General features: G+C 39.5%; 1 long non-coding RNA gene across 1 annotated transcript; it reads right to left on the reverse strand.

Annotated features, from left to right (window-relative positions):
- Positions 1 to 10,077: 10,077 nt before the first annotated feature.
- LOC118761861 lies at positions 10,078 to 22,172 on the reverse strand. Its single transcript, XR_004997691.1, has 2 exons — positions 22,066 to 22,172; positions 10,078 to 11,132 (listed from the first exon to the last, which is right to left on the reverse strand). It is a non-coding gene; the product is annotated as an uncharacterized LOC118761861 (long non-coding RNA).
- Between the last annotated feature and the right edge of the window lie 2,956 nt (positions 22,173 to 25,128).

A 25,128-nucleotide genomic window follows, 5' to 3' on the forward strand; every position in this document is an offset into this window, starting at 1 on the left:
GTGGTTGGCATTAGGAAGGGCATGCAACCGCAGAAACTATGCCATAAGAAAATAACACCATTGCTGGAAGCCGTCTCCGGGGCCCACCTCGGAATTATCCATAAACTAATCATACATGGTGCAAATATGAATGCCAACGACAATGATGGTAATAATTGTTTACACCTCTCCATAATAAAAAAAGAGAGGTTCCATTCTGAGGAGGAACATATTCCCATTTTAGATGAGGTAAGTTTTTAAAATTGTTTGTGAATATGTGTGTGTGTGGTTGGCATTAGGAAGGGCATGCAACCGCAGAAACTATGCCATAAGAAAATAACACCATTGCTGGAAGCCGTCTCCGGGGCCCACCTCGGAATTATCCATAAAATTATCATACATGGTGCAAATGTAAATGTTGTCGACAATGATGGTAATAATTGTTTACCCCTCTCCATAATAAAAAAAGAGAGGTTCCATTCTGAGGAGGAACATATTCCCATTTTAGATGAGGTAAGTTTTTAAAATTGTTTGTGAATATGTGTGTGTGTGGTTGGCATTAGGAAGGGTATGCAATGCGCAGAAACTATGCCATAAGAAAATAACACCATTGCTGGAAGCCGTCTCCGGGGCCCACCTCGGAATTATCCATAAAATATCATACATGGTGCAAATGTAAATGTTGTCGACAATGATGGTAATAATGTTTACCCCTCTCCATAATAAAAAAAGAGAGGTTCCATTCTGAGGAGAACATATTCCCATTTTAGATGAGGTAAGTTTTTAAAATTGTTTGTGAATATGTGTGTGTGTGGTTGGCATTAGGAAGGGCATACAACCGCAGAAACTATGCCATAAGAAAATAACACCATTGCTGGAAGCCGTCTCCGGGGCCCACCACGGAATTATCCATAAAATTATCATATATGGTGCAAATGTAAATGTTGTCGACAATGATGGTAATAATTGTTTACCCCTCTCCATAATAAAAAAAGAGATGTTCCATTCTGAGGAGGAACATATTCCCATTTTAGATGAGGTAAGTTTTTAAAATTGTTTGTGAATATGTGTGTGTGTGGTTGGCATTAGGAAGGGCATACAACCGCAGAAACTATGCCATAAGAAAATAACACCATTGCTGGAAGCCGTCTCCGGGGCCCACCACGGAATTATCCATAAAATTATCATATATGGTGCAAATGTAAATGTTGTCGACAATGATGGTAATAATTGTTTACCCCTCTCCATAATAAAAAAAGAGAGGTTCCATTCTGAGGAGGAACATATTCCCATTTTAGATGAGGTAAGTTTTTAAAATTGTTTGTGAATATGTGTGTGTGGTTGGCATTAGGAAGGGCATACAACCGCAGAAACTATGCCATAAGAAAATAACACCATTGCTGGAAGCCGTCTCCGGGGCCCACCACGGAATTATCCATAAAATTATCATATATGGTGCAAATGTAAATGTTGTCGACAATGATGGTAATAATTGTTTACCCCTCTCCATAATAAAAAAAGAGATGTTCCATTCTGAGGAGGAACATATTCCCGAAAATAACACCATTGCTGGAAGCCGTCTCCGGGGCCCACCACGGAATTATCCATAAAATTATCATATATGGTGCAAATGTAAATGTTGTCGACAATGATGGTAATAATTGTTTACCCCTCTCCATAATAAAAAAAGAGAGGTTCCATTCTGAGGAGGAACATGTTCCCATTTTAGATGAGGTAAGTTTTTAAAATTGTTTGTGAATATGTGTGTGTGTGGTTGGCATTAGGAAGGGCATACAACCGCAGAAACTATGCCATAAGAAAATAACACCATTGCTGGAAGCCGTCTCCGGGGCCCACCACGGAATTATCCATAAAATTATCATATATGGTGCAAATGTAAATGTTGTCGACAATGATGGTAATAATTGTTTACCCCTCTCCATAATAAAAAAAGAGAGGTTCCATTCTGAGTTGGAAACCATTCCCATTTTAGATGAGGTAAGTTTTTAAAATTGTTTGTGAATATGTGTGTGTGTGGTTGGCATTAGGAGGACATGCAACCGCAGAAACTATGCCATAAGAAAATAACACCATTGCTGGAAGCCGTCTCCGGGGCCCACCTCGGAATTATCCATAAAATTATCATACATGGTGCAAATGTAAATGTTGTCGACAATGATGGTAATAATTGTTTACCCCTCTCCATAATAAAAAAAGAGAGGTTCCATTCTGAGGAGGAACATATTCCCATTTTAGATGAGGTAAGTTTTTAAAATTGTTTGTGAATATGTGTGTGTGTGGTTGGCATTAGGAAGGGCATGCAACCGCAGAAACTATGCCATAAGAAAATAACACCATTGCTGTAAGCTGTCTCCGGGCCCCCCCCTCGGAATTATCCATAAACTCATCATACATGGTGCAAATATGAATGCTGTCGACAATGATGGTAATAATTGTTTACCCCTCTCCATAATAAAGAAAGAGATGTTCCATTCTGAGGTGGAAAATATTCCCATTTTAGATGAGGTAAGTTCTTAAAATTGCTTGTGAATATGTGTGTGTGGTTGGCATTAGGAAGGGCATGCAACCGCAGAAACTATGCCATAAGAAAAATAACACCATTGCTTGAAGCCGTCTCCGGGGCCCACCTCGGAATTATCCATAAAATTATCATACATGGTGCAAATGTAAATGTTGTCGACAATGATGGTAATAATTGTTTACCCCTCTCGATAATAAAAAAAGAGAGGTTCCATTCTGAGGAGGAACATATTCCCATTTTAGATGAGGTAAGTTTTTAAAATTTTGTTTGTGAATATGTGTGTGTGGTTTGCATTAGGAAGGGCATGCAACCGCAGAAACTATGCCATAAGAAAATAACACCATTGCTGGAAGCCGTCTCCGGGGCCCACCTCGGAATTATCCATAAAATTATCATACATGGTGCAAATGTAAATGTTGTCGACAATGATGGTAATAATTGTTTACCCCTCTCCATAATAAAAAAAGAGAGGTTCCATTCTGAGGAGGAACATATTCCCATTTTAGATGAGGTAAGTTTTTAAAATTGTTTGTGAATATGTGTGTGTGTGGTTGGCATTAGGAAGGACATGCAACCGCAGAAACTATGCCATAAGAAAATAACACCATTGCTGGAAGCCGTCTCCGGGGCCCACCTCGGAATTATCCATAAAATTATCATACATGGTGCAAATGTAAATGTTGTCGACAATGATGGTAATAATTGTTTACCCCTCTCCATAATAAAAAAAGAGATGTTCTATTCTGAGTTGGAAACCATTCCCATTTTAGATGAGGTAAGTTTTTAAAATTGTTTGTGAATATGTGTGTGTGTGGTTGGCATTAGGAAGGACATGCAACCGCAGAAACTATGCCATAAGAAAATAACACCATTGCTGGAAGCCGTCTCCGGGGCCCACCTCGGAATTATCCATAAAATTATCATACATGGTGCAAATGTAAATGTTGTCGACAATGATGGTAATAATTGTTTACCCCTCTCCATAATAAAAAAAGAGAGGTTCCATTCTGAGGAGGAACATATTCCCATTTTAGATGAGGTAAGTTTTTAAAATTGTTTGTGAATATGTGTGTGTGTGGTTGGCATTAGGAAGGGCATGCAACCGCAGAAACTATGCCATAAGAAAATAACACCATTGCTGGAAGCTGTCTCCGGGGCCCACCTCGGAATTATCCATAAACTCATCATACATGGTGCAAATATGAATGCTGTCGACAATGATGGTAATAATTGTTTACACCTCTCCATAATAAAGAAAGAGATGTTCTATTCTGAGGTGGAAAATATTCCCATTTTAGATGAGGTAAGTTTTTAAAATTGTTTGTGAATATGTGTGTGTGGTTGGCATTAGGAAGGGCATGCAACCGCAGATACTATGCCATAAGAAAATAACACCATTGCTTGAAGCCGTCTCCGGGGCCCACCTCGGAATTATCCATAAACTCATCATACATGGTGCAAATATGAATGCTGTCGACAATGATGGTAATAATTGTTTACATCTCTCCATAATTAAGAAAGAGATGTTCCATTCTGAGGTGGAAAATATTCCCATTTTAGATGAGGTAAGTTCTTAAAATTGCTTGTGAATATGTGTGTGTGGTTGGCATTAGGAAGGGCATGCAACCGCAGAAACTATGCCATAAGAAAAATAACACCATTGCTTGAAGCCGTCTCCGGGGCCCACCTCGGAATTATCCATAAACTCATCATACATGGTGCAAATGTAAATGCTGTCGACAATGATGGTAATAATTGTTTACACCTCTCCATAATAGAGATGTTCCATTCTGAGGTGAAAATATTCCCATTTTAGATGAGGTAAGTTTTTAAAATTGTTTGTGAATATGTGTGCGTGTGGTTGGCATTAGGAAGGGCATGCAACCGCAGAAACTATGCCATAAGAAAATAACACCATTGCCGGAAGCCGTCACTGGGGCCCACCTCGGAATTATCCATAAACTTATCATACATGGTGCAAATATGAATGCTGTCGACTATGATGGTAATAATTGTTTACACCTCTCCATAATAAAAAAAGAGATGTACCATTCTGAGGTGGAAAATATTCCCATTTTAGATGAGGTAAGTTCTTAAAATTGTTTGTGAATATGTGTGTGTGGTTGGCATTAGGAAGGGCATGCAACCGCAGAAACTACGCCATAAGAAAAATAACACCATTGCTTGAAGCCGTCTCCGGGGCCCACCTCGGAATTATCCATAAACTCATCATACATGGTGCAAATATGAATGCCGTCGACAATGATGGTAATAATTGTTTACACCTCTCCATAATAAAAAAAGAGATGTTCTATTCTGAGGTGGAAAATATTCCAATTTTAGATGAGGTAAGTTCTTAAAATTGTTTGTGAATATGTGTGTGTGTGGTTGGCATTAGGAAGGGCATGCAACCGCAGAAACTATGCCATAAGAAAATAACACCATTGCTGGAAGCCGTCTCCGGGGCCCACCTCGAAATTATCCATAAACTCATCATACATGGTGCAAATGTAAATGCTCTCGACAATGATGGTAATAATTGTTTACACCTCTCCATAATAAAAAAAGAGATGTTCCATTCTGAGGTGGAAACCATTCCCATTTTAGATGAGGTAAGTTTTTAAAATTGTTTGTGAATATGTGTGCGTGTGGTTGGCATTAGGAAGGGCATGCAACCGCAGAAACTTTGCCATAAGAAAATAACACCATTTCTGGAAGCCGTCTCGGGGCCCACCTCGGAATTATCCATAAACTTATCGTACATGGTGCAAATATGAATGCCAACGACAATGATGGTAATATTGTTTACACCTCTCCATAATAAAGAAAGAGATGTTCCATTCTGAGGTGGAAACCATTCCCATTTTAGATGAGGTAAGTTTTTAAAATTGTTTGTGTGGTTGGCATTAGGAAGGGCATGCAACCGCAGAAACTATGCCATAAGAAAATAACACCATTGCTGGAAGCCGTCACTGGGGCCCACCTCGGAATTATCCATAAAATTATCATACATGGTGCAAATATGAATGCCAACGACAATGATGGCGATAATTGTTTACCCCTCTCCATAATAAAGAAAGAGATGTTCTATTCTGAGGTGGAAACCATTCCCATTTTAGATGAGGTAAGTTTTTAAAATTGTTTGTGAATATGTGTGTGTGGTTGGCATTAGGAAGGGCATGCAACCGCAGAAACTATGCCAAAACTGGCAATTGGTGCCTGAGCAGCTCTGCAGCTGCCCAGCTTCTACCGAACTATCCAACCCATGCCAGCATAGAAAACGAATTAAAAATGATGATGAGGAGGATGTGTGTATGTGTGAGTGAGAGAAATAGAGAAACAGGCAGATATTGTTGGCTATTTTCTTTCACTCCCATCCACTTCTCTTCCTTTAGTATTAAATAGTTCAGTTTCCCCTGATAGCACTAGTTGTATTATGTAACTAACAATATTCCATCTTCTTTCACCTTCAAAAGCATGGCCACTGCACTGTAAAGAATGTAACCCATCTTAAATATGTGTCATGTAAACACTGCTATCACTGTATGAAGGAGAGGTGACCAACGACAGAGATAAGTCTTTAAATTTAAGAAAGAGAAATTCACAAACTGTTTTAAATATCGAATTTCAAGTTAAACGAGTTGAACTGTGTTAATTGCTAGAAAGCATACTTCATTATTCTTTTTCAAAGAAAGGAAAAGGAAAATAAATTTGTTTATGGACAATTAAATTTAAAGAAAACATACTCATGGAATTCGAAGAAAGTTTCTTTTATCAGTATGACAATGAATATATAACTGAGTTTATTCAAAGTTGATAATTAGGGTTCCAAATATTGCCAGGGATTGGACTGTGTGTATATTGACTACAGTAATACCCCTTGCAATGATTGTAAAGAAGGGAGATGTGAGGAGAATGAATTTACATTAAGATGTGTGCACAAAAGTGCAATGTCCCGAGATTGTATGTATGATGATGTAACTAGACAGATAGTCTAGAGGCCCTTTGTTACCAACAAAGATAGCTCTCTGAACTTTGCCCTGCTTAATCTTATTCTAGCAGCTATGCTCTTGGCGCATCCACCTCCACTACTGACCTGATTACCTAGATAACAGTAGCTATCAACCACTTCTAGGTGCATATATATATATATATATATATATATATATATATATATATATATAGGTGAATTCGACTTATTGAGTATATATGTGGATGTCCGCTTGCTTTACATGGTACAATCATGGTTGATATAATTATTATTATTATTAATATTAGTGACTTTTTGTGTGGTTATACGGACTGTTAAATATATATGCCTGCTTCAAATTTAAATGTGAGTGTACATGTATTTCCTTGATGTTGGTTATAGAACTATGAGTTCAATATGGAACATTATTGTGTTTGTTAATGTATATTGATATATATTGTTTATATTGTATTATTGTGTATATATATATGTGTAGAATTATGAGTGTGTATGCACACATTTTTATATTTATATGTAAATTTTTTTCATACTTACATTAAATTCTCTGAAGAGGCCGTGAGACATTCTTGTTAATGTCTCATTTATACCTGCTTTATATGGCTAATAGGTTAAATGGGACATACCTGTCTTCACGGCCGAAACAGCTGTCAGCTACAATGTAAATGTATTTTCTATTTCTATGTCTTGTTATATTTGTAATATATTATGTATAATGTCATTACTGTTGTGTAATGGTTTAATAAAGTATTGATTGGGTATTATCTGATGGTTGATGATTGATTTAGGTATGTTTCTCCATTTTCTCATTTTGTATATATATATATATATATATATATATGTGTGTGTGTGTGTGTGTGTGTGTGTGTGTGTGTTTTGTTTGAAAGACCTCAGCATCTATCCACTGGTAGATCTGATGGTGTTTATTGTCTGTTGTTGCAGAATTTAAGCAACTCTTTGATTCCCTAATATGTAACGGTCACTACAGATGTGTGTAGAAAGGGATCCTTAGTCGTAGTGAAGGCAATCTATCTAGGGAGATAACCTTATAATAAATCACTCGGTCCGTAGCTTAGAAATACTGGGTTGACGTCCAGCGGGAACAGCTTTGTTTCATGGAGGTGGAAAGATCTTCTTTAGTACATGGTTGTACAATGCTTTCCAATGTGCGCAGTAGTGGCGCGCGCACACATTATTAGCCATTTGAAAAGACTATGAGTCTCGACCATGGTCGAAAATGATGATGATGCTAGTAGAAAAGGGTTGTCAGTGGATATGAAAAAAGCAAAATTAAAACAAAAAAAAAGTGAAATAATCCAAGAGCTGAAAAGAAATCTATCTACCTATGCACAACCATGTGTAGATGAAAACGGCACCCTGTTTGTAAACCTTGATTATAACAGGTACATGGGCAGCGTAGATCAGCTGAATCAAATAATAAGCTATTATCCAGTTGGTACACTGGGTAATAAATGATGGTGATACCTGGATGTCCTTCCTAACACCAACCACTCCAAGCGTGTAGCCAACCATTCCAAGAGTGTTCATATTATATAGCAAATCAGGAGGGGCTTGAAAGCAGCGTGACCATCTGCAGCTCCAAGCAACTGTAGCAACACAGTTGAGGAAACGTTATTCCTTCAACAAAATAGGACAGAAAGCCAAAGCCTGCCAGAGAGACATCCCTCTCAATTAAGCCAATCTCCACAATAAAAAAAAATTAAAAAATTGAGGGTGCCGTGAATGGCTGCATCAACAAAACTCCCAGTGGATGGACAGTTGAAACTTCTTTCCAATGGGCATTTTGCAAGGGCGCAATATGTAGAATGGGATGTTTTACAAGTTTCTATGACAGAAATATTGTGTGAATATTATTATTATATACCGAATATTACCGTTGATTGTTGAAGTATAAAGACGTGTTTTCACTCCTCTCCACGCTGGTCAGCAGCAAGCTTCACAGCTACAAACGAAATTGACCGTCACTTATATTCCTATTCATTCGAAACCACGCGTTTCTCGACTCGTGAGTAGACTTTTCTTTAACTACAAATTATTTCCAGAAATTTAAGCAAAACTACACACTCTTATGAGAGAGTATTTATTTATATATACACCCCGTCAACACCTTCTGTTAACTAAAGGATCACCCACCCAATAAAAAATAGAAGAAAAAAAAGAAGAAAAGAAAGAAATTTACTGCAAGCTCATAATTCAAATACAATCACATATTTCTAAGTATTCCAGCCAATATTCTGTACAATCTATTCTATTCTACATACTTCTCCCTAAACAAAGAATAAATTTTTTTTTAAATGTATGATTACATTTTATAAATATTTTTCAAATTTACTTTGTTTCTACTTTTTATTTGCCTGTAAATTGCAATTTACCTGTAAGGTGACAAGTTCTGATTTAACTTCTATTGTAAATCTTTATTATATACATTTTTAAGTATTCATGTATGTGTGCAAGTTTTATAAAAACACAACGGGATTTTTTCAAGCATCGAATGGTTAAGAGGGCCTATCTGAGTAAAATAGGAAACAAGAGGGTCCACAAGTAAAAAATGGTCGAGAACACCTATTCTAGATGGTTCTTTTGCCAACAACAACCCATGCTGCTGACACATGTTTAGAGTACTGCCAGAATTGAAAAACAGTCAGCTACTGTCCAGCAATGATGCCTCCAAAGAAATCCATGTTAAAATCACGGTATAGCAACAGCTTGTTCATGTGAGAGGCCAAGTAACGGACCAATCACGTAACAGATCCATCAGACATCATTTAACAGAAAACTCTTGGAGCTTCTAAGATATTCTCTAAACAAGACCTACAAATAGGCACATTTCTGAGCGCCAATTTTTAGTGTGTGGCAACATGCAGCTCAGCTCCATAAACTCTCTTGCTGTTTTTAATAATGGTTATCAGAGCTCTTATGCAACTATAAGATTCCGTTAGAGTTGGCCGATATGAATTCAAAGTGTATATTTTCTCCTGTCTTGGCAAGCTTAATTACAAAGCCTTCTTAATCAACAATTTGTAATAGCTACAGGATTATTTTTCACATTGTATCAAATTCGTTGCAGCAGCTATTTCACAACCAACAAGAAAATTACTTGTGCAGTGAAATAAATCTCGTTAATTTATCACAGGTGTTGTGCATTCATTACATGCAGAACTGTCAATATTCTGTCATTTCCTATTCATGATAATCCTACCGGCCATGACATAAGTTTAAGACTGGTTCTCTATAAGAATTGCCTTAAAGCCAATGATCTAATTCTCAGAGCTGAATCTATATCAGAATTAGAGAGAAAACGCCAAGTATGGAAGACAGACCGAAAATAGAAGACAATAAATCGGGGTAAATTATTCAATTTCAGGTAAAAGGTAAAAATAAAATTCTTGAGGGAAATGAGGACTCGTTAGACATAAATTATATAAAAAACGTGTTCCTTGCTATGACAGAAATTTTTCTTCTTCCAACACTGCATCTGTCCAACATAATGGACATGTAAATAGATTCAATAAACATTTTGAATTCAAAGAATCTATGATTTTCTTCCTTTCAAATAAAGTGGGTAACATTGGCATAAATAGATATATTTTAGGGTAATTGGTTAAAAAAGTTCCCAGACCTACAACAATTTGGCTATAAAGCAAATTTAGCAAAGACTCATCACCCACATTGTCTAATCCCTCCCTCAAACCACTTCACTCCTCCAATTGAATTTCCTCCCTACTTCAGTTTTTTTTTCCCCGATGGCATTTAACTTGCAGGAGTAACAATATTAACAGTATCAATTTAATTAGTCCCATTAGAGCAAAAAAAAAAACAAAAAAAAACCTTACCCACTCTATAGGGTTGCCATGATATGAAAACTAAGGTACTTCCATGCATTGGACAGGCTCTGGGTTATCAAAACTGTAACCAATGAGATTAACAGGCCTAACAACTTTGAAGAATCTTAATCACTCCTCAACCAAAAATGGCCAGCTGCTTAAGTAAAAGGCTTTCCTATACACACACACACACAGCATTTGCTGTTTAGCTTACTTTGAAAACTGCAAACAATAAAACCCCTCAAAGCTTTTCTTTATTGCTCTGCAAGTCCAATTACCATGGGAAAATGTCCTGGCCATCATCATCATCAAACCTCACACTAAGGTCCTCCTCAAACTATTCAATTTATTCTGATGTTCCAAAAACTCAAAACATGGTAGGAATTGAACTTGTTTACAATATTGTTAACCCTGTTACCCTCATTATATCAATTCTGCTTGAATGGATACAAAAAAGAAAAGATAACAAATGTTGAAAAAAAAAACAAAAAAAAAACAAAAAAACAAAAAAAACAGTGAAAAGTAACGCCAGGAAGTGCCACAGGTTTCTATCAGCCAAACTAATAAAGAAAAAAAACAAACAAAAGCTAAAAAAAAAAATAAAAAATATAATAACAAAATGCTTCTTGAAAGCAAAAGTGAAAAGTTTCAATATTCACTCGGATGTTTCTCTTCTTGCAACAGCTGTTTCCAAATATCCAACTACCAACACTGATACATTTCCAAGGTTGCTGTGCACCTTCAGGATCCGCCAATGCAAAGAATCAAGTAAAGGTCCCTTCAAAGAGATAATAATAATAATAATAATAATAATAATGGCTTTAAATTTTGCCACAAAGGCAGCAGTTTTAGGGGCAGGGATGAGTCAATTACATTCACCCCAGTTTTCAACAGGTATTTATTCTATCAACCCCAAAAGGATGAAAAGCAAAGTCAACCTCAGTACAATTTGAACTCAGAACATAGCGATAGGTGATATACCACTAAGCATTTTGCCCAGCATGCTAACAATTCTGCCAGCTCACCACCTTAATAATAATAATAATAATAATAATAATAAAATGATAATGATTTCAAATTTTGGCACAAAGCTAGCAATTTAGAGGGAGGGTGCTAGTGGCATATAAAAAGCACCATCCGTTCGTGGACGGTGGCACATTAAAAGCACCATCCGATCGTGGCCGTTTGCCAGACTCGTCTGGTACCTGTGCCGGTGGCACGTAAAAAGCACCCACTACACTCATGGAGTGGTTGGCATTAGGAAGGGCATCCAGCTGTAGAAACATTGCCAGAAACTGGGCCTGGTGCAGCCTTCTGGCTTCCCAGACCCCAGTTGAACCGTCCAACCCATGCTAGCATGGAAAGTGGACGCTAAACGATGATGATGATGATGAACCCAGTCCTTATTTTCTCAACCCTGAGAGGATTAAAGGTAAAAATCAACCTTGGTGGAATTTGAGCTCACAACAAAGCCAGATGAAATATTGTTAAGCATTTTGCCCATCATACTCTTTTACTTGTTTCAGTCATTTGACTGTGGCCATGCTGGAGCACCGCCTTTAGTCGAGCAAATCGACCCCGGGACTTATTCTTTGTAAGCCCAGTACTTATTCTATCGGTCTCTTTTGCCGAACCGCTAAGTGACGGGGGACGTAAATACACCAGCATCGGTTGTCAAGCAATGCTAGAGGAACAAACACACACACATATATATACATATATACGACAGGCTTCTTTCAGTTTCCATCTACCAAATTCACTCACAAGGCTTTGGTCGGCCCGGGGCTATAGCAGAAGACACTTGCCCAAGATGCCACGCAGTGGGACTGAACCCGGAACCATGTGGTTGGTTAGCAAGCTACTTACCACACAGCCACTCCTGCGCCTAACAATTGCTAACAATTCGGCCAACTTGTTGCCTTGTAACTGATGGTTTGAAATTTTGACACAAGACCAGTAGTTTTAGGGAGAGGATAATTTGATTACATCAATCCCCAGTACTTGGCTGGTCCATATTTTATTGACCCCTAAAAGCATGAAAAGCAAAACTGACCAGAATGAAATTTGAACCTTGGACGTAAAACCAGATGAAATACCACTAAGCATGCCAATAATTCTGCCAGCTTGCCCACCTTGTATCATAATAATTATGTTGTTGATTGGTTCAAATTTTGGCACAAGGCCAACCATTTCGAGGGCAGGGTTCATTGATTACATAAACCCAAGTACTCAATTGGAACTTATCTTTATCAAATCTTGAAAGGATGAAGGGCAAAATCAACCTTGGCAACATCTGAACTCAGAAAGTAGCTACATGTTTGCTGGTGAGAGAGAAAAACTGTATCACAGAAACAATCAGCTGTAAACATGTGTCATCATAGCCATGTAGGATAGGCTTTTGCAGAGTGCTGATGACACTACAACAAGAGTCTCCTACATTCAGAATGAGGAGTGCCTTTGGACCAAGCCATTGCATTACTTCATTCTGATTTTCTCAAGGTATTGTAGTGATGCCATCTTGGAAATCTCCAGCACGCATGCGCAGAGCTGGATTCTTCCAGGAGGCCTGCCAGAAGTTCCCTCATGCGCATGCGCAGAGCTGGATTCTTCCGGGAGGCCCGCCAGAAGTTCCCTTATGCGCATGTGCAGAGCTGGATTCTTCCGGGAGGCCCGCCAGAAGTTCCCTTATGCGCAGAGCTGGATTCTTCCGGGAGGCCCGCCGGAAGTTCCCTCATGCGCATGCACAGAGCTGGATTCTTCCAGGAGGCCCGCCGGAAGTTCCCTCATGCGCAGAGCTGGATTCTTCCAGGAGGCCCGCCAGAAGTTCCCTCATGCGCAGAGCTGGATTCTTCCGGGAGGCCCGCCAGACGTTTGCGCATGCGCAGAGCTGGATTCTTCCTGGAGGCCCGCCAGAAGTTCCCTCATGCGCATACGCAGAAAACTAGCAGCAGCGAAATTCCCTTGTATCGTTCTCTCGAACGCCAGCAGCTGAACAAGACAGTCGTGTTTTATCAGCTCTCTCAAACTGCTACCTCGTGGCGTGTCTCTGCTATGCCTGAACGGACAGGATTTGGCTCACTCCACTTGACTACTGTGATAAGCTCCTAGGCTGCCGATTCGCCCAGAAAGAAGAATGTATACATTGCGAATCAAGAAATAAATATTTATACTGTTGAAGTTAAATCGGAAGTCTTGACTCTTTCCTTCGATTAATATTTAATGTAAAAGGATGCGAGCTGCACCCTTCCAGTGCAGGGACCTCCCATCCTGTTACAGTATTTTCTCAGCAGAGATATTGGGATTGTTTGTCATTGCCTCACTCCAGCTGGATGGAGAGAGGTCCACAGGGAGCTCAGCCATCGTTCAATAGATCTTGTTTTTAGTCCTACTGGGTGTGACCGATTTCATAAAGAATGTTAATGAAAAAGGGGGATGGGGTGATGGCTAACAGCACAGAAAGGTTAACGAAAACAAAAAATAAATGATGGATTACATTGTATATATAAAAGTGAGGTTGTGTGCTGTCTGTCTCCTACGATTTAGATTCCTAACTACTCCCACATTTTGCGGTGCAGTTTAACCAAAACCGGGTATCTTATAGTCGTGATTCATATCGAGCCCTTCTGGGTATTAGTGCGCGTCTACGATGAGTCTACGATTTAAAAAAAAATTTACCATCATTTTTTTCCATTTTAATGCATTTTTTCGCTATTATATAAGGGAAATGACTCTAAAAATGTCTACGATGAGTCAACGATTTAAAAAAAAGTTTACCATCATTTTTTCCCCATTTTTAATGCATTTTTTTGCTATTTTTCGGCTATAACTCTCTAAAAATGCTTATATAGTTATTTCCATTACAAACCCGTCCAACGCCGGGCGATACTGCTAGTTGTATATATTGGCATCCAATATAATTTCTCGATACCCAGGTATTATGAGAGAAAGAGAGAGAGAGACTAATGACAAGTTAAGATTTACTACCGAGAGAGAAGAGGCAGGTGAATGATGGGGGAATCACATGGTTTCAGGTTCAGTTCCACTATATGGTACTATAGGCCAAAGCCTTCAACTAGAGCGTCAATCTGACCAGTGCTTAGGTAGATGGAATCTGAAAAAAGCAGGATATATACACATCTGTGTATATACATGTTTGAGTGAGTGAGTGTGCACGTGTAGGCTCAGGTGTTTGTATTTTTGCCTCAACACTGTATGACAAATGCAAATAAGCCTTATTCTTAATCTTCCATGCAAACTTATCAGACCATGGGAAAATATTAGCTTGTTTGGAGACAGCTAAGAGACGGCGACAAGAGCACCTAACCATATAAATTTCTGCTTCAATGAATTCCGTTTAATCCATGAAGGCAGAGAAAAGTGGAAGTGAAAATAAAAACAGAAACTCATTTTCTTTCAAAGAGAATAAGCTTTATGCCTTTTTCTTTTTAAAATTACTTATATATTCAATTTGTTTTATGTTATTAGACAAATAACATTTTGTATTAGTTTTTTGATGTATTGTGTGTTATTGGTTTACACTACATTCCAAAATTTTCATGTAAATACAAAAAAACTGATGCTAACATCGTCTTTATATGGGCTATTTGCTACAGTAAAACTAAGTTTTAAAAAACAAAAACAAAACTATTAATTAAATTGAGCATACCTTTTTTTCAATCTGTGTGTACATGTGTGTATATGTAAAGAGACAGAGAAATACTACCGTGTTAACCCTTTTGTTACCAAACCGGCTGAAACTGGCTCTGGCTCTGTTGTACAAATGTCTTGTTTTCTTAAGGTTTCAATTAAAATCTTCCACCAAACCTTAGTCACAATTTATGTTCCTAATATAAGCTGAATGATAACTAAGTTATTTTACTAAATTCTTTATTATATTTAAAGTAATTGAAAGAAACACAGAACATCTCAAAATAAATACAGTAACGAAAGGGTTAATACCATATAACAAAAATTCTCAACATTATTTACATTAGATGGATATTTGTCCTCATTATGTTTGTTATTAACACAATGTTTCAGATGATATACCCTCCAGCCTTCATCAGGTGTCTTGGGGAAATTTCGAACCTGGGTTTTCAGTCCTAAGGTATTTTGCGATATTACTATTATTATTATTCATGTCACTGCCTGGAATCGAATTCATAATCTTGGGGTTAATAGCCCACGCTCTTAACCAATACGCCATTATTCAAATTATCTCAGGCAGATTGTAAGATACCTGTGTGTAAACAGCTATGCTACACAGCAGTGAAACATGGGTTGTGACAGCTGAGGACATGCATAGGCTTCAAAGAAATGAAGCCAGTATGCTTCGCTAGATATGCATGCTAATAGAGTGTAAACATCTTGAGAGAAAAGTCGAGCATAAGAAGCATCAGATGTGATGTGCAAGAGAGACAACTGTGCTGGTATGGTCATGTGATACAGATGGATGAAGACAGCTGTGTAAAGAAGTGCTAATTTCTGTGGAGGGAACCTGTGGTGGAGGTAGACTCAAGAAGACATGGGATGAGGTGGTGAAGCATGATCTTCCAACTTTGCGCCTCACAGACGCAATGGATGGAAGCACTCCGTCGGTTACGACGACGAGGGTTCCGGTTGATCTGAATCAACGGAACAGCTTGCTCGTGAAATTAACGTGTAAGTGGCTGAGCACTCCACAGACACGTTCACCCTTAACGTAGTTCTCGGGGATATTCAGCGTGACACAGAGAGTGACAAGGCCGGCCCTTTGAAATACAGATACAACAGAAACAGGAAAAAAGAGTGAGAGAAAGTTGTGGTGAAAGAGTACAGCAGGGATCACCACCATTCCCTGCCGGGGCCTCATGGAGCTTTAGGTGTTTTCACTCAATAAAAATTCACAACGCCCGGTCTGGGAATTGAAACCGTGATCTTATGACCGCGAGTCCGCTGCCCTAACCACTGGGCCATTGCGCCTCCACACAGACGCAATGACTAGTGATGGAAACTTTTGGCAATATGCTGTGCTTGAGAAAACCCGTCAAGCCAACTGAAATCATAGTCATGGCTGATGGTTTGTAACTGGCACCAATGACAGTGGCACATAAAAAGCACCTTTTGAGTGTTGGGCCTCACAGAGGCAAAGTGGCTGAGCTCCTTTCAAGAGTTGGGTCTCATGAAGACAATGACCAAGACCTTTGGCATTATGTCCAGCTTGAGAAGACCCGTCAAGTAAAATCACAACTGTGGCAGATACTAATATCATGCAAATGGTACATAAAAGCACCCATTACATTCTCAGAGTAGTTGGCGTTGGGAAGAGCATCCAGCTGTAGAAACCATGCCAAATCAGACTGGAGTCTGGTGCAGCCTTCTAGCTTGCCAGCCCTGGTCAAACTGTTCAACCCAAGCCAGCATGGACAACAGATGCTAAATGATGATGAATCGACCCCAATACTTGTTTCCAGTTTTAAAGCAGTGGTGGGAAACAAACACAAAGACACACACGACGGTCTTCTTTCAGTTTCCGTCTATCAAATTCACTCACAAAGCTTTGGTTGGCCTGATACTTGCCCAAGGTGAAACACAGTGGGACTGAACCTAGAAATATGTGGTTGGGAAGCAAGCTTCTTACCACACAGCCATATGGACCAAACAGAATCCACTGAAGCAGATTTACAGCCAGATACACTTCCTATTGCAACCAAACATCGCTGCTTGTTTGATAGAGATGATCATTTACAATTAGTTTGCGATGTCAAGACAAGGCAATTATGAGCACACACACACACACGATGGGCTCCTTTCAGTTTCCGTCTAGCACTTACAAGGATTTTTTCAGATTGGGGCTGTAGTAGAAGGCACTTAACCCATGGTGTTACTCAATGGGGTTGTGCCAGTGCCCATATGATTACAATGTGAATTTCTTAGCCACAGTCATGTCTGTATCCACACACACACAAATGATGAAATACGAGCACAATAATAATGAAACCATCAAGCATCAAATCCTGTACTAGACTGGTACTATATAATTTTAGTGACCCCAGAGGGATGAGGAAAGACTAAGTTGACCTCTATGAGATTTGAATACAGAATGTAAAAAGAAGAAATACAGCAAGACATTTTGTCCAAGATTTTAATGGTTCAGCCAAGCCACAATTTCTGACTCAGACACAAGGCCAGAAATTTAGCTAAGTAAATTGGACCCAGGACTTGACTCGGAACCCTTGTTAATTGAATGACAATAATATTATAGTAATATGCCAGCCTCGCCTGGCCTCCGTGCCGGTGGCACATAAAAAGCACCATCCGATCGTGGCCGTTTGCCAGACTCGTCTGGCACGTAAAAAGCATCCACTACACTCATGGAGTGATTGGCGTTAGGAAGGGCATCTAGCCGTAGAAACATTGCCAGATCAAACTGGGCCTGGTGCAGCCTTCTGGCTTCCCAGACCCCAGTTGAACCGTCCAACCCATGCTAGCATGGAAAGCGGATGCTAAACGATGAACGATGATAAGTATATACAAATCAACAACCATGATTGTAGAGTCCAAGAAGTATAAAGTTCCAATTGAGATGAGGATCCAAGAGAGGAGGAAAAGGAAGTTCGGTCAGGCTGGATCAAACTGCATATAAGTAGATATACATGCTCACACGAATACATTTATAGGTTATGTCTGCAGAGATACATTGTGTCCAAGCACTTATAACATGGATACACAACTCTCTTTACTCTTACTTTTTTATTTGTTTCAGTCATTTGACTGTGGCCATGCTGGAGCACTGCCTTCAGTCGAGCAAATCAACCCCAGGACTTATTCTTTGTAAGCCTAGTACTTATTGTATCGGTCTCTTTTGCAGAACCGCTAAGTTACGGGGACATAAACACACCAGCATCGGTTGTCAAGTGATGTCGGGGGGGACAAATACAGACACACGAAGATATATACACACACATACATATATACAACGGGCTTCTTTCAGTTTCCATCTACCAAATCCACTCACAAGGCTTTGGTCGGCCCAAAGCTATAGTAGAAGACACTTGCCCAAGGTTCCACGCAGTGGGACTGAACCCGGAACCATGTGGTTCGTAAGTAAGCTACTTACCACACAGCCACTCCTACAACACTAGCTAAATTTTAATTTTTTCATATCTCTAGTTAGGAAGCGCTATTTATTTGCTTTTCTCCAAGCATTCAAAGGAAACGACTACTATTCCCTTTCAAACGTTGCTTTTGTGACTTGGTGACATCAATGTTTTGAACCAAACCTATTTTCCATTACATTTCAGACAGATTCAGTGCTGAGTTGCTGAAGCAGATGTACAGTAACTATTCTGCTCAATGACACAAATTTGCTTTGTCAGTTTGTTTGACTTTAACCACTTGTGCATGTCTCTCAGTGAGTGACAATATGTGCACCTCTAATCATGGGCAGGAGTAGTGGGGGACATCACAGCCATGTGTTGAGAGGGATTCTTTGGGGGCTTGAAAAAATGTAACGAAAGCAAAGCAATTTTTAATGCTTTCTACAGGTAAATATTCTGGGTGTGTGCCAGTGTGCGTCTGCCTTGACAACCTGTGACGGCAGTAAACAAGCGTCACCATAATATTGGATTATCCCATAAATAATGCATATCTATGAATAGAATGCATGTATGTAAAGATGTATGCATGTATATGTGCAAGCATATGCATATACTCTTTTACTTGTTTCAGTCATTGGACTGCGGCCATGCTGGAGCACCGCCGTTAGTCGAGCAAATCGACCCCGGGACTTATTCTTTGTAAGCCCAGTACTTATTCTATCGGTCTCTTTTGCCGAACCGCTAAGTGACGGGGACGTAAACACACCAGCATCGGTTGTCAAGCAATGCTAGGGGGACAAACGCAGACACACAAACATACACACACACACCCACATATATATATATACATATAAACGACAGGCTTCTTTCAGTTTCCGTCTACCAAATCCACTCACAAGGCATTGGTCGGCCCAAGGCTATAGCAGAAGACACTTGCCCAAGATGCCACGCAGTGGAACTGAACCCGGAACCAAGCTACTTACCACACAGCCACATGAATGTTGAAGAGAAATGCAAGTGGATGCTGAAAAGTTCCTGGCTTTGGGCAAAAGACCTCATCACAGGTTCCCTCCAGAGATGAGCACTTCTTTACACAGCTGTCCTCATCCATCTCAATAACAGCTGCTACCCAAGGACAAAAGTACACAATCTAACAAAGGCAGTGATTTACATTAAAAATAAATATGTTAATAATCTCATGTAGAGATAATAATACAGAAGACGCTTGCTTTTGTCAATGTGGAAAAAGTATTTTTTTAGTAATATTTATTTGTAATTTTTATCAACTTTTCTTCATAAAAACTGAAGCAATTTTCCATATCACACCCACAGACACTTCTGTAAATTTGGTAATATTAAAGCATAAGAGATAGTTTGTAAACTGTCTTTGTTTTTTTTTTCCTTTCATTATTAATAAGCTAAATGTTTTTAACTGCCTCTCGTCACATGCCTTCAATTAGGAATTATATTTACAGCACATCTTGCTAAAGAAATTCAATAATGGATGGCTCCATCTTTACCAATTAGACAAATACTTGGCTTATGCTTTTCTTCATATCTCTTTGCTTCTAATTGTTACTTCAACAGATGTGTTGACGACTATGAAATAGCAAGTTCCATAGTAATGTCGTTAGCAGAAGTCAGTTAGTTTGGGTGGATGACACAGTTTCTATAAGAAAAAACACAAATATCTGCCACTAAAGCAGGTTTCAGAATGATTGGAAGAAGACAGGAATAGAATCTGATTATGAAGAACACACATTCTGCTAACAGAGCAGTGTCTGGAAGTGAATTCATTGTCAGTAAGGGAAGAAGAGAAAGCTCACTCTACAATTAAACCCAAGAACAGACACAAATTCACACACATGTAGCATTTATGTGATTCTGGGACCAAGATCCGAATCACTGGCTATATTACTTCTGAGGGGGAATGGAGGTTTCCCAAAAGGAATGCATTTATTTCATCTCTTTAGTAATAGTAATTATTATTCTAACTATAGGCACAAGGCCTGAAATTTGGGGGGAGTGGACTAGTCAATTACATCGATCCTCGTACGTAACCGGTACTTATTTCACTGACCCCAAAAGGAAGAAAGACAAAATTGGCCTCGGCAGAATTTGAACTCAGAATGTAGCGACAGGCAAAATACCACTAAGCATTTCGTCCAGCATGCTAACGATTCTGCCAGCTCGCCGCCTTAACAATAGTAAATGCCCTGATACAGTACCGTGTAGTAGCTCTCAAGGCTTTTGATCTGAACTGATTGGAAGTGTTATCACGTACATGTTTTTGCCTTGGTGGCAAAGATGGGCAACAACAAAGCATCTCTGATCACAAGTAGAAGTAGTGGTGGAGCATCAGTCATGTGCCGAGAGGAATTTTGGGGGTTTCATAATTCACTTCTGGAAACATAGGTCTTTCAATTCATCATCCTTAAACTAGGGAGAGCAGAGAGAGCAAAGAGAGGGAGAGTGGAGAGAGCAAAGAGAGGTTGAGTGGAGAGAGCGAGAGTGCGGAGAGAGAGGGAGAGCGCGGAGAGAGAGGTTGAGTGGAGACAGTGGGAAAGTGGAGAGGAAGGGAGAATGTCAGAGAAAAAGAGAAAGGGAGAATGAGAGAAAGCATTGTATGTGCGTGTGGGTGATTTGCTACTGTAATAAATCTCATTCACCTTTTAAACTGAAAGGCAGAAAACTAGTCCCCTTCTAGCTTACATATACGAAAGGGTTCTGTAATGTTCCTGGTTTTAAGGGTATTGTGAAGGGCCTGGCTGGAGGACTGACCTGAGTTCTTTTACAGGGCTTAGAAATAACTGAAGGACTGCTGCAATAAGTGTGAATCTGAGACGGGAATATGTTGAATAAAGTCATAATTAACTGATCCTCTTGTATTTTCTTTTACCCAAAGACAGGAACTTGTCAGCACCCACTTGCATTTCTCTTCAACATTCATGTATATGTCCATATGCATATACATGCACACATGAATATATGTATACATACATGCATATATTTACACACTATGTACTGAATTTTGCATTTCTTTACATTAGCAAACCTACAACAGTCAGATATCAAACTGATTGAGGCAAAGTTCAGATGTAAATAATAATAAAAAGACCCTTCATCACCAAAAGATTCATACTTCAAATCATCATCATCATTTAGCGTCCGCTTTCCATGCTAGCATGGGTTGAACGGTTCAACTGGGGTCTGTGAAGCCAGAAGGCTGCATCAGGCCCAGTCTGATCTGGCAGTGTTTCTACAGCTGGATGCCCTTCCTAACGCCAACCACTCCGTGAGTGTAGTGGGTGCTTTTTACGTGCCACCCGCACAGGTGCCAGACAAAGCTGGCAAACGGCCACGGACGGATGGTGCTTTTTACGTGCCACCAGCACGGGGGCCAGGCGAGGCTGGCAATGGCCACAATCGGATGGTGCTTTTTACGTGCCACCGGCACGGGGGCCAGGCGAGGCTGGCAACAGCCACGAACGGATGGTGCTTTTACGTGCCACCAGCACAGGGGCCAGGCGAGGCTGGCAACAGCCACGAACGGATGGTGCTTTTACGTGCCACCGGCACTTCAAATGTCTCAACAAATTTATGAATTCAGAATTTATAAGCCAAACTACTTACTAGGATTAGCCATTTCTTCGGATTCTTGAACTAATTTCTCAATCAGTTTCTTTCCTTTCTCTATGTTCTCGTATGTTAACTGCAAGCTCTCATGAGGGTGCGAAACTGAAAACCACAAAGAAATAAAAACGTGTAAGTCTTCCCATTTACTTGTAAACAAAAAAAAAGGGACCAACAAAAAAGAAAAGTTTTATAAATTAAAAAACAAAAGGAAAAGAGAAAACAACTTTAAAACATTTTTATAATGACTTAACCCTTTGGTGTTTAAGCCGGCCATATCCGGCCCAAATATCCTACATGTTTTACATTCAAACTGGCCATATCCAGCCCCTCACACCTAACCTACATTGACATTCTAAGAATAAACTATCACACCATTGAAACTACAAAACTAAGATAATGTATGATTAATTCAAAACAATACAATTGATAAAAGTATTACATTTAACAGATTAATCTGAACACTAAAGGGTTAAGCACAAGCATGGCTGTGTGCTTGCGAACCATGTGGTTTTGGGCTTAGCCCCTGCATGTGGCACCCAAGCCAATCATCTACTACATACCTAGATTGATCAAAGCATTCTGAATAGGTCTAACAGATGGTAACCTAAAGAAATCCACTGTCTGGGCGTGTGCCAGTGTGTGCCTTTGTCTTGACAACCTGCGACAGCAGTAAACAAGCGTCACCATAATATTGGATCATCCCATAAATAATGCAATTCTTTTAATACATTTATCAAAACTGAGATGAAGTCTTTTTAATCTAAAATATACACTCCTCCGTTTTCTACAACACTCTCCCATCTTATCTGGTAGACTTGCTAGACCCCTCTTCCAATTCCAAATTTCCGTGACGAAAAATACTTCTCCAATACTGTTCTGACCTTTCTCTCTCTTTTACTTGTTTCAGTCATTTGACTGCGGCCATGCTGGAGCACTGCCTTTAATCAAGCAACTCGACCCCAGGACTTATTCTTTGTAAGCCAAGTACTTATTCTATCGGTCTCTTTTTGCAGAACCGCTAAGTGATGGGGACGTAAACACACCAGCATCGGTTGTCAAGCAATGCTAGGGGGACAAACACAGACACACATATATATATTATTATTATTATTACTATTTTCAGCTTCGCCTTGTATTGCATATTATTTCTCCATACGGGGTTTTTTTCAATGGCGGCCCATTTTCGCGGGTTCCACTATTTCCCTTCTCTCTCTCCCTCTATTACGTTGTCTGCCATCCCCCCTCTTCCTTTGCTAAGAGCATTTTTAAGCCAGCCCGTCATATTCCCGTGTCAGGCCGAAGAACGAAATGTTCCCAGATAAGAGAGTCTTTCTAATCTAATGTTGTGGTTGAGCTGTTTATTATTTTTATTATTACTATTATTAGTAGTATTAGTATTGTCCCTTTGATCCTCGGTCGAAAATTTGCTTATTATTATTATTAGTATTATTATTATTATTATTATTACTATTTTCAGCTTCGCCTTGTATTGCATATTATTTCTCCATACAGGGGTTTTTTTCAATGGCGGCCCATTTTCGCGGGGTTCCACTATTTCCCTTCTCTCTCTCCCTCTTTTACGTTGTCTGCCATCCCCCCTCTTCCTTTGCTAAGAGCATTTTTAAGCCAGCCCGTCATATTCCCGTGTCAGGCCGAAGAACGAAATGTTCCCAAGATAAGAGAGTCTTTCTAATCTATGTTGTGGTTGAGCTGTTTATTATTTATTATTATTACTATTATTAGTAGTATTAGTATTGTCCCTTTGATCCTCGGTCGAAAATTTGCTTATTATTATTATTAGTATTATTATTATTATTATTATTACTATTTTCAGCTTCGCCTTGTATTGCATATTATTTCTCCATACAGGGGTTTTTTTTCAATGGCGGCCCATTTTCGCGGGGTTCCACTATTTCCCTTCTCTCTCTCCCTCTTTTACGTTGTCTGCCATCCCCCCTCTTCCTTTGCTAAGAGCATTTTTAAGCCAGCCCGTCATATTCCCGTGTCAGGCCGAAGAACGAAATGTTCCCAAGATAAGAGAGTCTTTCTAATCTAATGTTGTGGTTGAGCTGTTTATTATTTATTATTATTACTATTATTAGTAGTATTAGTATTGTCCCTTTGATCCTCGGTCGAAAATTTGCTTATTATTATTATTAGTATTATTATTATTATTATTATTACTATTTTCAGCTTCGCCTTGTATTGCATATTATTTCTCCATACAGGGGTTTTTTTCAATGGCGGCCCATTTTCGCGGGGTTCCACTATTTCCCTTCTCTCTCTCCTCTCTTTTTACGTTGTCTGCCATCCCCCCTCTCTTCCTTTGCTAAGAGCATTTTTAAGCCAGCCCGTCATATTCCCGTGTCAGCCGAAGAACGAAATGTTCCCAAGATAGAGAGTCTTTCTAATCTAATGTTGTGGTTGAGCTGTTTATTATTTATTATTATTACTATTATTAGTAGTATTAGTATTGTCCCTTTGATCCTCGTCGAAAATTTGCTTATTATTATTATTAGTATTATTATTATTATTATTACTATTTTCAGCTTCGCCTTGTATTGCATATTATTTCTCCATACAGGGGTTTTTTTCAATGGCGGCCCATTTTCGCGGGGTTCCACTATTTCCCTTCTCTCTCTCCCTCTTTTACGTTGTCTGCCATTCCCCCTCTTCCTTTGCTAAGAGCATTTTTAAGCCAGCCCGTCATATTCCCGGTGCACCCGCCCTTGCCCACCCCCACCACCAATACCGGATATCTCTATATTTTTGCTCCATCTATACCGGATGTCGCTTCTCCCACCACCATTATAGGTGTCTACTCTTCGAACCCCCCTCTTCAATACGCTATTTCACCATGCATTACCCCTCTCTTGATATCCTACGTTCTACTTGCCTAGAACCTGTCATCATTTCTCTGAACCACCCCTCCCCACTGGTGCTCCCCTATATTCCCCCCCCCCCCACATAAAAAGCACCATCCGAACGTGGCCGATGCCAGACCCCTCTGGCACCTGTGCAGGTGGCACGTAAAAAACACCCACTACACTCGCGGAGTGG

The sequence above is a fragment of the Octopus sinensis genome, unplaced genomic scaffold, assembly GCF_006345805.1.
Source record: "Octopus sinensis unplaced genomic scaffold, ASM634580v1 Contig18100, whole genome shotgun sequence".
Classification (NCBI taxonomy): domain Eukaryota; kingdom Metazoa; phylum Mollusca; class Cephalopoda; order Octopoda; family Octopodidae; genus Octopus; species Octopus sinensis.